This window comes from Pinus tabuliformis, chromosome 9 (genome assembly GCF_031772625.1).
Source record: "Pinus tabuliformis cultivar Carrire ecotype Pingquan chromosome 9, CPIR1, whole genome shotgun sequence".
Taxonomy (NCBI): Eukaryota; Viridiplantae; Streptophyta; class Pinopsida; order Pinales; family Pinaceae; genus Pinus; species Pinus tabuliformis.
In genome coordinates this window covers 425,560,987-425,573,112 of record NC_142307.1, presented here as the reverse complement: position 1 = coordinate 425,573,112, position 12,126 = coordinate 425,560,987, and the positions used below count along the sequence as shown (strand labels likewise).

General features: G+C 32.8%; 1 pseudogene; it reads left to right on the top strand.

The window, feature by feature from the left end:
• The first annotated feature begins 2,617 nt into the window (after positions 1-2,617).
• Positions 2,618-9,253, top strand: LOC149148966 (GDP-L-galactose phosphorylase 1-like; annotated as a pseudogene).
• The last annotated feature ends 2,873 nt before the right edge of the window (positions 9,254-12,126 follow it).

The window sequence follows — 12,126 nt, the reverse complement described above, 5'->3', positions numbered from 1 at the left end:
GTTTATCTTAAAATCGCAGTATGTTTTCGTAGGTAATCTAGTTTAATAAACATGAAATAAGGGAAAAAACAATGAAAGTAAATTTTCCTAGGAAATAAAAAGTTAATTTAGGATCATGCATACATGAAAGAATATAATACATAAATACTAAAACAAAACAAAAAGTTGATAGGAAAAGATATTTATATTTTAAATGCACGGAATTTTTATAAGTAATCAAATAAGATGTATAGTGTTATTTTTTTAATATTTTAAAAGTGTATTGAATTAATTATAATTATATAAATTATATGGTTGATTAACCTTGATAAATATATCAAAAATACGTTTTTATTATATATCTTAATATCATTAAAAATTAAGTAAATTGTGATTTTAAATTATTGTTATTATTATTAAAGACTAAATATATTAGTTAAACATAAATAAATTTAGAAAAAAAATGTAATAATATTTATTGATTCAATTTATCATAGAAATTATTAACTTGTAATATATTTTCTTATATTACCATGGGCCAATACCACTACTTATCAATACCACATGCCTAATATTATATGTGTTGATATGATATTTTCTTTAATTAATTAATTTAAGATATTAAGAGGGAAAAAATACAAGTAAATTTCTTTAGGAAATAAAAGGTTTATTTAAGACTATATGCACATGAAATAATACAATACACGGGTACTAAAACAAGAAATAGAAATTGATAGGAAAATATTTTTATTTTTAAAATCGCCACATACTTCCCTAGGTAATCGAGTATGCGAATTATAAAGATATATGATTCTATGTTTAGTATTGAAAAGTATGGTGAGTTAATTATAATTAAACTAGGATAATCATATAAATTAAATGTTGGTAAACATTGATAAACATATTAAAGATAAATTTCCATTATGCATCTCAATATCCTAAAAATTGACTAAATTGTGATTTTATTTTTAAATTAATATTATTATTATTATTGAAAGAGTAAATATATTAGTTAAATATAAATACATTTAAAAAAATATGTAACAATATTCATTTATTCAGTTTATCATGGAAATTCTTAGCTTGTAAATAACTCCTCTTACATTACCATGGGCCAATACCACGACTTAATACCACATACCTAATATTATATATGTTGATATGATATTTTCTATAATTAATTAATTTATGATAAATTAAGAGGGAAATAAAAATACAAGTAATTTCTTTAGGAAATAAAAGGTTAATTTAAGATGATTCCCACATGAAAGAATACAATATAGAAATACTAAAAAAAGAAATTGATAGGAATTTTTTGTTTTCTTCAAATTGTACCATGGTTCCATAGGTAATCAAGTCTGTGAATTATAAATCTGTATGGTTCTATGATTTTAGTATTGAAAAGTGTGTTTAGTTAATTATAATTAAATTCGGATGATCATATAAATTAAACAAGTTTGTGAATTATAAAGATGTATAAATTAAACAAGTTTGTGAATTATAAAGATGTATGGTTCTATGATTTTATTGTTGAAAAGTGTGCTTAGTTAATTATAATTAAATTATGATGATCATATAAATTATTGATTAGTAAACATTGATAAACATATCAAAATTGCATCTTCATTATACATCTCAATATCATAAAACATAACTAAATTATTATTTTTTTTTTAATTATTATTATTATTATTATTATTATTACTATTTATTTATTATTATTAATAAAGAATAATTTATTAGTTAAACATAATACATTTAAAAAAAACATGTAATAATATTTATTGATTCAAATTTATTTTTAATTTTTTTTGGTACAAACCATCAAGCTTGAAACCCTTTATTCGAGGTGGAATTATTATACATATACATTTCTATGTCAGAGAGAGGGAGTTTGAGTTATATGCATTTATTTCTATTCTAGGTCACAACACTACTCATAATCTGGGGAAGTGGGAAGAATATGTGTTAGATGGGTGAATTCTCTTATCTATGAAGTGGAGTTCTTGTTTTCTTTCACTACTCATAATTTGGGGGAGTGGTAAGAATATGTGTTAGATGGGTGAATTCTCTTATCTATGAAGTGGAGTTCTTGTTTTCTTTCTATGCGGCTACTACATTTACAGACTTACATTTTGGAATGACCACAATGAAGCCAATTACTTTCATTATATGGGATATATCTAGCTTCCCCATTTACCTTTCTCTGAGCTTGAAAAATTTATGATATGTTCCAATTTATCCATTGTTGGCATGAATGTGAGTCTCATGTGGAATTATGTCTATTTTTACTAGGTGAGATTGATAGACTTGTTTTCCCTATTTTGCAAACAAGTATCCCACTCCTTTATAGGAGTTAAATTAAGACATTCACTTTCTCACCTTTTTTGTTCATTTTTATATAAATAAATTGTTGCGATGTTGTCAAAGTTACTTAGAATTGTTAGTATTTTTTATATGGAACTGAATACATACTAAAAATATTACATCCAATAAAAGTGTTAAAAGTATGGAAAACAACATGAACATATAAAATTTCCATGTGCAAAATGTTATGCAAATTATTGAAATTTCCTATTCAACACAGATTGATTTGGGTATGCCTTTTTGGGTGATGTTTTTAAGGACATGTTTTGACATGGATTGTATCCACAAACTGTGTGGGGGTATTAAATTCCAGATCATCCCTATAAAATATGGTTTCATTTCTCAACTGAATGAACGGTGTCATATTAAGAAATGTCCTACTGAATTTTAGTGGACAAGGTGCTTTAGGGCTTCAACCCTAGTAAATTCAACTTCACCAAAGTAGGCAAGGAAGAGTTGTTTTCCATTTTGAAGAAAGTGAGCAAAAAAAATTTCAGTACTTGGAAAAATTCCCTATCTTTGATAGTCCAACTCTGATTTTCATAAATGTAACCATAAATAGCGAGGATTTAAGCACCTTTTGATGCAGTGTTTGAGGGTTTTGAGTGCACTTTGATGCACTTCTCATGTTATTGTTTCTTATACTGTAGGTGAGTCCAATTGAGTGTGAGAATGTGCTTCTTGAGTATTGGACTGCTTGCCTAAACACATTAACCATGATAGTTTGTTGATAGAATTCATCTGGTTGTCGAGGTTGGGAACCCATTTTCTTTTCATGGGTACAAAAGCCTCTGAGATTTTACAACTATAAACCAACTACAATTCCACTTAACTCCACTATTTTAGTTGTGACATTTGACTCTTTTTGGATTGAAACAATTTCGGTGGAACATTTGAATAGAAATAAGAGAGGTTAAATATTTCATTCTTTCCATTTTTTTCAATTCGATAACAAATTTTTAAACTATAGAGATATCTGTGATATCTAAATATTGTGAAAATTGGCATGATGATTTAATGTGGAAAGGTCATTACCTCAACATTCCTTTCCTGATTGAAAAAGCACCCAAAAAAGTACCATGAAGGTCTGAGAAAGGCAGGGTCAATATCATGGAGCTTCTCGACTATCCTATGAGGGTCTGTTTTTTAAGGGGGTAATACTTCGGAGGATCTCTCCAATGATGTTGGTAGTGTTGTCATATGTCTTCAAATAAAAACATACCATAAATTGTTCTCATTGCAAATTGGTGGCAAAAAGGGTTTTTTGTTTCCTTAGGTATATTGTAGTAGCATATTACCAATATTTGTTCCTCCCTCATGCGACAGCGTAGTTAACATTAATGGCTATGTTGAGACTTGTTTCTTTTAATAAAGTGTATAATCCTTTTTATATTACTAAACATCTCCGAATTGTGTATATAACTAATGCTAAGTAGAAAAAATAGGCTTTGAGAGAAGTGGACTAAGATATATTAGACACTCAAGTTAATATTGTTATGTGGGAAAACATAAATGGTAAGTTCATTGCAAAAGGAGGATAGCCCTATATACAAGGTTTGAGAAATAGTCCAGGAAATGCTTAGATAAATGGCTTCCTTGGGGGTTCAAAGTTTTTGGGTTAGAAGCATATCAGTAATGAGCATTGTCATAGCTTTGATGAAGACATGTATAATATACTGTGGTAATGTACTCAATGGTTGGAAAGATGGCATTTTATGCACATTTTCTCCATGTATTGTTATGAGACTCTCCAAATGAGGGATTTTATGTATAATTGAAAAACCACTAACCAAAAATATAGTTCAGTGGATATGTAAGACCGGTTTTATCATTTGGTTCTATACACCACACTTGTTTTTTCCCTTGGTTAAGGATTCATACATCTGTGTGGAAGATCTTGCTAGCTCTCACAAAGTTTGGTTCTTTTTTACTATTCCAATAAAATATAAATACTATCATAACTACCTAAAATTGGGCCGATTAATTACTTATTCCTAATAGTATTAACTATACTTTTAGAAAACATTTTAAACAATCAAATTATCTTTGCAAATCTTGAAAACATAGAACCCAAAAAGCTCAAAAATATCATAGAAATTGTTTAACAAACCACTAAGGTAGTGACAGAAGTTACTGAGAATCTATATCAAGCTCATAAATTACTATCAAAGATTTTATATGTAAGACAAAACCTCATCTCAATGTAGAGGATCTCTTGTTATTTAATTTTATCATATTGAAGCATTTGTAATTTTAAAGCTTATTGATATTTATTCTCTGGTTAGATGACTTCTTTTGATTTTTTACTTGTGTTGTTTACAAATCATTAAGCTCGAAACCTTTTATTGATGCGAAATTCTAATACATATATATTCAGAGCGAGAGAGAGAGAGAGAGAGAGAGAGAGAGAGAGTGATGGAGAGAGAGAGAGAGAGTGAGTGATTTGCATTTATTTCTATTCTAGGTCACAACATTACCCATAATTTGGTAATGGGAAGAATATGTGTTAAATGGGTGAATTCTCTAACCTATGAAATGGAGTTCTTGTTTTCTTTCTATGCAGCTACTACATTGATATACTTACATTTTGGAATGACCATACTAATGAAAATTATTCTTCATTTTATGGGTTATATCTAGGCTTCCCATTTACATTTCTTTGAGCTTGTAAAATTTGTGATTTGTGCCAATATCTCCATTGTTCGCATGAATGTCAGTCTCCTGTGGAATTTTATTCGGTTTTACGAGGTGAGATTAATACACTTGTTTTCCCTATTTTTCAAATAGGTATGCCACTCCTTTGTAGGATTTAAATCAATACCCTCACTTTCTCACCTTTTATATTCATTATTATGTAAATAAACAGTTTAGCTATTGTGAGAGTTACTAAGAATTGTTCGAATTTCTTTAGGTGTAGGAACCTAATACATACTAAAATATTGCATCCCATAAAAGCATTGAATGTATGGAAAATTGTAGGAACATATAAAATTTCAAAGTGAAAAATGTGATGCAAATTCTTGAAATTTCCTATTGAACACACACTAACTTGCTTATGCCTTTTGGGGTGATGCTTTTAAGGACACATTTTAACATGGATTCTATCCGCAGACTATGCGAGTGTAATAAATTGTAGATCATCACAGACGAATATGTTTTCATTGCTCAACTGAATGAAGGACATCATCTTAAGAAATTTCCTACTGAATTTCAAGTGTAGAAGGTCTTGCAGGGCTTCGACCACAGTAAGTTCAACTTCACCAAAGTAGGGCGGAAAGAGACGCTTCATGCCCTTGATAGTCCAAATGTGTGTTCCATAAATTTAATTATAAATAATGATTATTACAACACCTTTTCATGGAGTTTTTGGGTTTTATATTATTCATTGATGCACTTCTAATGTTATTCTTTTCTATACTACAGGTGAATCCAATTGAATAGGGGCATGTGGTAACTGTGCCTAGAGTATTGGAATGCTTTCCCCAATGTATTTACCATGATAGCTTATCGTTACCATTGCATTTGGTTTTCGAGGATGGCAATCCAATTTTTCGTCTTGGTTACAATAGCCTCGGATCTTTTGCAACTATAAACCATCTACACTTCCACTTAAGTACACTATTTTAGTTGCAACATGTGACTCTTTACTCATTGAAACTATTTTGGTGCAACTTTTGAACATAAATAAAAGGTTAAATAATTCATCGTTTTAATTTTTTTATTCAATAACTTATTTTGAACTGTAGAGATATGATTACAACTGTGATATCCTAAAATTGTACAATTTGACATGATGAATCAATGTGGAATGATTATTATCTTAACGTTCTTTCCTACACCCACAAAAGGAGTACCATGGAAGTCTGAGAAGGTGGGGACAATATCTTGGAGCTTCTTAACTATCCTGTGAGGGGCCTGGTTTTTGAAGGGGGTAACACTTTGGAGGATCTCTCTGATGTTGTTGATAGTGCTTGGATTTGTGTTCAACGTAACAACATACCATACAATGTTCTCATTGCAAATTGCTGCAAAACAATGTTTTCGTTTCCTCAGGTATATTGCAATGGAATATTACCAATATGTGTTCCTCCCTCATGTAGTAGTGTAGTTTGCATTGATGGTTGTGTTGATACTTGTTTCTTTTTATAAAGTATAGAATCCCTTTTTATATTACTAAATATCTTCAAATTGTTTATGTAACTAGCATTATGCAAAAAAACAAGCTTTGGGAGAAGTGGACCAAGAGATATTAGATACTCAAGTTAATCCTTCTATGTGGAAAAACATGAATGCATTTAAAAACTTAAATGGTAAGTTGATTGCAAAAAGAGGATACCCCTATACAAAAGGTTTCGGAAATAGTCCCAGAAATGTTTAAATAAATGGCTTCTTTGGGGGTTCGATGTTTTTGGCTTAGAAGCATATCAGTAATGAACATTTTCATACCTTTGATGAAGACATGTATAATATACCTTTGTGGTACTATACTCAGTGGTTAGAAAGATGACATTCGATACACATTTGCTCCATGTATTGTTATGAGACTCTCCAAAAGCGGGATTTTATGTATAATTATAAAGCCACTAAGAATATGTATCATTTTTTTTTTTCGATTTGATAACTAATTTGTAACTATAGAGATATGATTACAACTATGATATCTCAAAACTATGCAAATTGGCATGATGAACCAATGTGGCAAACTTATTACCTTAACATTCCTTTTCCCATAAAAAAAGCACCCAAAAAGAGAGTATCAACGATGTCTGAGAAAGGTGGGGTGATGCTTTAAGATAAATGCATATGAAACAACTAAATCTTGTTGATATAGTCATTTTACTAAACAACATCACTTCGATTCCCAATAAAGACAATGCTCACTAAGCTCTTCACCCATTTCGCCAAAGAATGTCTTCACTCTTGCCAGCAGAACAAGTCAAAGTTACGGGTTCATTTCATCTTAAAAAAACATCGTCGTGAGAGAACCATCATATTCAATAAAAGATCCATACCTACATTCACAAACCATCCATTTCCAAATTTCCAAGCTAACTAGTACCCTAGAAGGGTATATGAACCTGAAGTAAAGCTCTATATATATATATATATATATATATATGAAATTTTACCATTGATTCAAATTGATATTTTTTAGAAATATAGATTTGAACCAACATAATTAAAATAATGTTTATTAAGTCATAAGCCCATGGGGCTTTGGATTGATAGTGAATGGGTGCACTGTTAAGGCACTCCTTGTGATAGGTTACTGGTTCAAATCCCAGCGTATGCTTACCTACCAAAAAAACATTTATTAAATGATAGATAATAATAATAGCATTTAATCATTAAAGATTAACTATAAGATATAATGAATATAATATAGTAAAAATAATCAAAAATCAAAAAAAAAAAAAAAAAAAAAAAAATCTTAATAGTATGGTAAAATGAATTAAAAAACAAAAAAATTAGGTATGTGCAGAGGGTAAGAAAAACACAAAAACAACATTGGATAAGAAAGCGAGTTAAGAAATTGGATAAAAAACCTACTTAAGAAATTACCATGAGGGCTTTTACAATAAATTAAATTTGAATTGGCCCACACTTATTTTCATTCGGGCAACAAGGATTCCATCATCGTGCAAGTTGAAATCAGATTCTAAATTTTAAGAGTCAAAAATTAACACGCAAAATCAAATATGGGGGATTCATGTAACAGATTTGAGAGGCACTCCTTGTGATAGGTTATTGGTTCAAATCCCGTGGGTTCTTACCTACCAAAAAAATATTTATTAAGTGATAGATAATAATAATAGCATTTAATCATTAAAGATTAACTATAAGATATAATGAATATAATAATAATAAATAAATCTTACTGCTATAGTAAAAAGAATTAAAAAACAAAAAAATTAGGTGTGTGGAGGGTAAGAAAAACACAAAAACAACATTGGATAAGAAAGCGAGTTAAGAAATTGGATAAAAAACCTACTTAAGAAATTACCATGAGGGCTTTTAGAATAAATTAAATTTGAATTGGCCCACACTTCTTTTCATTCCGGCAACAAGGATTCCATCATCGTGCAAGTTGAAATCAGATTCTAAATTTCAAGAGTCAAATATTAACACGCAAAATCAAATACTGGGGATGTTGAGATTTTCTGTTTTAAATAAAATAGGCAAAAATCCCAATGTGTGACAACAATAGAAATTTGTTGCTGGATTAGCTCCAGGTTATTAGGAGGGAATTAATGCATCCTAAATTTGATGTGAGAGGCAGTTAGATTCTCCTTGCTATAAAATAGGTATCCATACGGATAGTTGGGTGTGGTGAGAGTTTGTGAGGATTTGATTAATTATGTAATCTCCTGTTTGATTAATAAAGATGGTCGATGCCTATGTTTGGTGGACGTAGCCTAGAATGGTTGGGTGAACCACGTTAAATCCTGTGTCTCTTTTATGATGTGATCTGCTGTTGTTTGTCTTTGGTTTAGCTGTATGCTCCAACAATTGGTATCAGAGCATGTTGGAGGTGTTGACACAGCGTGTGAACCTGAGTGGAGGTATTTCAAATCTGCGTGGAGGTATTTCAAACCTGCCTGTGTACCTGTGTGCTGGTGGTGCGTATGGTGCACTGCGTGGAGCGTAGGGATTGTTGTGGCGCTATATTGGACTTATGAGTGCGTGGTGTAGTTATGAATACAATGCGTTGTGGATACTATAACAATGTTGTGAACATTTAACTGCTTTGTGAATGCTCTGTAGACCAACTGTATTGGACAGTGTGCACAAATCGAAGCTCCTGGATGTGTTGGAGCTATACACTGCAATTGTAGGCAGCATCTACATGCTGGACGTGTTGTTGCAATTATTAAGAGTTGTGGATTGCCATGCAAGTGCGTCGTGACCTCCCAGCTTAAGGAGAAGAGACTTGATCGTAAAATAGACGGTCAGTTGTGCATCTCCATTGGGGTGCTTGGAACCCAATGTTGTACGAAATTCTGGATGTCGAATGCTTCTAGATTGAATTTATGGAGTATTTTGAGGAGTGTTTGATTTGAGTTTCTCCTCTTCACAACGCTCTGTTGGCGTGTTGCTCTTCGTATGTATTGAATCTCAGAACTTTGTGTTTGCCTCTGCCTTGCGGGAATGCAAAACGAGGCAAGTGGAGGAGGTGCGTATTGCTGCGTGAAGAGGTGCGTATGTGATTGTTGGAGCCCTCGATATGACAGCGCTGGTATCGTAGAGGTATTTTGTATTTAAACCTGCGTATGTGATTGCTAGTAGTATAATGGCGTATGTGATTGCTGGAAAGAAATGAATCTTGAGCATGATAAGTTTGAGTGTAATGCCAGATGCGCCGATTAGTGCGTTTTGTTTTTTAATTCGAAGTTTTGTTTAATTGGCGCGGGTTATACCATAACAGTCGCGCCAACCAACTGAAATGGCGCGGATCCTATTAAATTAAGTGTGCCAATGCGCTAATTTGCTGCTCAGCGCGTATTTTCAAGGTATACTCGCGCCATTTTGTCAACACTTAGAGAGTTTTTTAAAAGGCGCGCTTCTTGTGGTCATCAGCAAGTGCCATTTGTTTTTAAATTGAAATCTGAGATTTAAACAGCAAAGCAAAGGGGGTTGTTTTTTTTAATAAAGGCGAAGGTAAACTGAGGCATAGGCATTTATTGAGATTCAATTTTTTTTTTTTAATTGAAATTGGAGATTCTTTGTTTTAGACGAGATGGCGAAAACTCAGAGTGCCCGATTTGAAGTCAAGAAATTTAACGGCAAAAAAAAATTCGAGATCTGGAAGGTAAAGATGCATGATCTCCTGATACAACAGGGCATGGCAAAGGCATTGTTGGGCAGATCCAAACTGCCTTACCCCGTGACAGATGATGAGTGGAATGAATTGGATGGAAGAGCCTTGAGCGGAATTCGGTTGTGTTTGGCTGATGATGTTTTATTTAACATCGTGTCAGAGAAGACTGCAGCTGGTTTGTGGACGAAGTTGGAGAAGCTGTATATGACGAAATCCTTGACAAATCAGATTCTCCTGAAGTGGCAGCTATACAGTCTGCGAATGAAGGAAGGTACTTCCATTACTAACCATTTGAATGTTTTTAATACTTTAATGGTGCAATTAGAAAGCGTAGAAGTAAAAATTAAAGCCAAGGATAAAGCCATAACTTTATTGTGCTCGTTGCCTGAGTCGTGGGATCATTTTGTCACATCTATAAGTCTTAGTTCATCCGAAACCATTGAATTTGATGATGTCGTCGGAGCTTTGTTGTCCGAGGAGACCAAGAAGCGGTCGAATGCTGACACCTCTACATCAGAGGCAATGATGGCTAGAGGTCGTTCTAGAGAAAGACGCTCTCGTAAGCGCAGCGATTCACGTTCAAAGTCCAAGGGGAAGAAGAGTAAATTCAAGTGTTGGTTCTGCGGCAAATCAGGGCATTTGAAGAAGGATTGCTGGAAGCGACAACAAGCTTCTAAAGAAGCTTCATCGACAGAAAAGAAGGAAGCGAACACGGCTGATACAGGTTCAACATTTGGTTTAGGTATGAGCGACGAAGTCTTGTCAGTTAATTTGTCAAATCATGATCAACATTGGTTGCTAGATTCTGGTGCATCAAACCACATGTGTATTCATAGAGACTGGTTTAAGACATATAGATCAGTGAATGATGGAGTCGTGTACATGGGTAATGATGTCACATCTAATATTGTGGGAATAGGGAGTATACAGCTGCAAATGTTTGATGGGACAACCAAAATGTTAACTGATGTAAGACATGTACCAGATTTAAGAAAAAATCTAATTTCACTGGGGGCACTTGATACAAATGGATATAAAATTGTCATTCAAGGTGGAGTAATGAAAATTTACAAAGGTATTTTACTAGTAATGAAAGCTAAGAAAGTAGGAAATCTGTTTCAGTTAGAAGGAAGAACAGGGTCAGTTCATGTGTCTACCATGTCTGAACATGACAGTAGTTCCATTCGCCTATGGCATCAGAGGTTGGGCCATATGAGCGAAAGAGGGTTAAAGATTTTGGCTGATCGCAAGTTACTTCCTAATCTAAGATCTGGAAAGTTAGATTTCTGTAAACATTGTCTGTTTGGCAAACAAAGTAAACAAAAGTTTAAGACAGGCAAACATACTAGTAAAGGAATACTTGATTATATCCATTCAGATGTTTGGGGTCCAGCACCTACAACCTCGTATGGTGGCTCGTCGTATTTTGTGTCGTTTATTGATGACTTTTCTAGGAAAGTATGGGTCTACATGTTGAAGAGGAAGTCTGATGTTTTTACAGTTTTCAAGCAGTTTAGAGCGTTGTGGTAGAAAACAACACTAGTAGAACTATAAAATGTTTAAGAACTGACAATGGTGGAGAGTTTACTTCCAAGGAGTTTGAAAACTATTGCAAGGATGCATGGATCGAGAGACATAAGACTACTGTGTATACTCCTCAACAAAATGGAGTTGTTGAACGCATGAACAGGACTCTTTTGGAGAGAGCAAGGAGTATGCTGAGTAACGCCGGGTTGCAAAAGGAGTTGTGAACGAAAGTGTGGCAACAGCTTGTTATGTGATAAACTGATCTCCATCAATGGCGATAGGCTGCAAGATTCCGCAAGAGGTATGGAAAGTACACCCTTGTGATTATTCTAAACTCAAAGTGTTTGGTTGTGATGCATATGCTCTAGTGCCTAAACATCAGCGAACTAAATTAGATCTGAAATCGAAAAGGTATGTCTTTGTTGGGTATGGTG